This window comes from Cyprinodon variegatus, unplaced genomic scaffold, assembly GCF_000732505.1.
Source record: "Cyprinodon variegatus isolate N-32 unplaced genomic scaffold, C_variegatus-1.0 Scaffold592, whole genome shotgun sequence".
NCBI classification, from domain to species: domain Eukaryota; kingdom Metazoa; phylum Chordata; class Actinopteri; order Cyprinodontiformes; family Cyprinodontidae; genus Cyprinodon; species Cyprinodon variegatus.
The window spans coordinates 408949-411555 of NW_015151045.1; the positions used below are offsets into that span (position 1 = coordinate 408949).

At 44.3% G+C, this 2607-nt stretch overlaps 1 protein-coding gene across 3 annotated transcripts in view; it reads left to right on the forward strand.

Moving 5' to 3' along the window:
* LOC107096020 (arf-GAP with GTPase, ANK repeat and PH domain-containing protein 1-like) overlaps positions 1-2607 on the forward strand; it is a 91294-nt gene that overhangs the window by 14829 nt on the left and 73858 nt on the right. The window lies entirely within an intron of this gene.

The window sequence follows — 2607 nt, forward strand, 5'->3', positions numbered from 1 at the left end:
TAGCTCTATTATAGAAACTCTATTCTGTTTAAGGAAGCAGAAATGAATCAGTCGAAGCAGGAAGGAACTGAAGTTAAACTAGATTCCTCTCTAGATGCAGCAGCTCTACCATGTTCCTCCACCAGGGAGCAGTAGTCAGGCCTTATTTAACAGCAGCTGATAGGAACCCCAGCATAGAGCTGGTTGGAACCCCTAATCAGACGCAGTGGCCAATGAGGGATTGCTTCCAAAGCAGAGCTTGTTTTATCAGCAATCCTGAAAGAAAGGATCAGATCATGTGGAGCTGATGAGTTTCTACTGATGCAGACATTAAATGATCTGATGGTTTCATTGGTTCGTATGAAAGGAGGAGGGCGGAGTCAATACAAGCTTCAGAGCTTAGCATCAGATGCTAACGCTGGTTTTAGCGACCGTCGCTACCTGATTAGCTCATTCACACTTCCAGATATACATCCGGAGCGCCTCCAGTTTAGTTTGTAAAAAAAGTCCTAAATTAAGTTTTCCCTCCTTAGAAACAGTCAGCGTACTAAAATATAATATATTAAAGGTTAATAATGTATTTCCTGAGAAAATAAAAACATTTAAATCCTTTCTGTTCCTGATCTGTAGAGGAAATGGGATGCTACGCTAATTCCAGGAGCTAACTTTATCAGCTTTGGATTCAAACATAAATCTAGTCTTTTATAGTTTAATGTTTTCCTTTCATGTTAACATTATGGTTTATAGTGGTAATATAAAGAAAGAAACAACTAGACTGCAGATAAACGGTTTAATCAGATTTACTGCTCTGAACATGAGAAGCTGTTTGATGAAGAAAATGGAAAAAACATCAAAAATATCTCAGAAAAATCATAAATCATTTTTAAAGATGTGTATTAGCATTCTTAGGTGAGTTGAGGATAGAAATTAGTAATTTTAGACATATATATATTTTTTCTGCGCATGTGCAGGACGGGCGGTGCTTCAGGGACTGCCTGTAGAGACAGCAACCATTGCTGAATGCTTGTATGAAGTGATGAGTTAAAGGTAGCTTTTCAACTGTTCCTCGCCGTTTGTTTCATAAACTAAAATGGCCGATAATCCAGCTTATCATTTTCGGAAATGATGAAGCTTCTGTTCATATCTGGTCGCACAGAGACATGGCGGCTGCAGCGTCTGGTTTTAGATCTTTGCTTTCCTGTGAGATCAGTTGCAGTGAAGTCCAGTTCTTGCAGTAGCTCTGACATCATCAGCCCCCCCCCCCCATGCATTCAGTCCTTCAGGTTCTCATGTGAGGCTGCTGGTCCAGATAAGGACGTCTTTGGTGGGTTCATTAGTCGCCTGCTGATCTGGTTCAGCTCCAGGCTATTTTAGCACTGAGGAGATGGAATAATCACTGCAGGACTTTATTACCATAGTTTTTGAATTTATTGACACTCTGACTTTATTCTTGTCATTTTATGGCCCTACTCTCATAATATTGAGACTTTGTGATTTTATTTTAACCCCGAGCAGAGGAGGTGTCTGTTCGGACCCTCCCCTCTGTAATGAACCACTCAGACCAGGGATCAGCCATGTGGTGGCGGGGGTCAAAGGTCAGCAGATAAACCTGAGCAGGATCTAAGGCTGAGGAATGTGGTGTCACACAAGAATCTGCAGAAGTTCTGATCCGTTTCACCTTCCATTGAAGAAAGATGGAACCCGACAGACGGGTTCTGAGCTCCTGATGCCCCCGATTATAGAGGAGAGCCGCAGGAGGAGGCTCCTCTGAAGGAGCAAAACATGGCCGACGGTCAGGAACACTGACCTAGATGGAGGAGGAGGTCTGATGGGTGGGAGAAGGTTTCCTCTCCTTAGAGGGAGGGAGGATGTGGAGCAGAACATAAAGGGAAGAAGAGAAGGAAGAGAAGGAGGAGCTGAAGAGGAGGAGGAGGAGGGAGGAGGAGCAGGGAGGAGGGTGGAAAATGGAAGAAGGGTTGAACTCGTCAGGAGGTGTTTGATGTCTGCCTGCTGCACCTTCTAACGGGATGAAACTGTTTGATCTTTGAAAAAACGGAGGAGGAGGGGGAGGAGGAGGAGGAGGAGGAGGAAGAGGAGACCTGAAGTCTAACACCAAAGATCCTCCTTCTGCTCAGACCCAGAACATGTTCATGGAGCAGTCAGGTACTCCGTCTTCAGGCCCCAGCAGGTCAGAGGTCGTCTCCTCCAGTAGAAGGACCTCCTGCAGGAGGAGCTGCTGGCTGGAGATGGAGGTTCTGGTTCTGATGGGACAGGAGGCCCGGTTACTGTCTGAGGAGAAGGTCCGACCAATGTTTACCTTCTGCTCTGCTCCCTGGGATTGAGGAGGCGCTGATCCAGTGTGTCTGAGCCTGCAGGGAGGAGGGACAGGAGGAGGAGGAGGAGGAGGAGGAGGAGGAGGCTCCACCCTGCTCATTAGAGCAGAGCAGGCAGGAAAACCAGGACTGGATCAGGATCCTTTAAAAGAGAGAAATTGGTTTGAAATAATGAATAATTATTCTGCAGTTTAAATAAAACTAAGTCTGTAGTTAATAACCAGTTAATAATCAGTTAATAATCAGTTAATAATCAGTTAATAATTATTCATTATTTATTTTTTAATTGTTATTA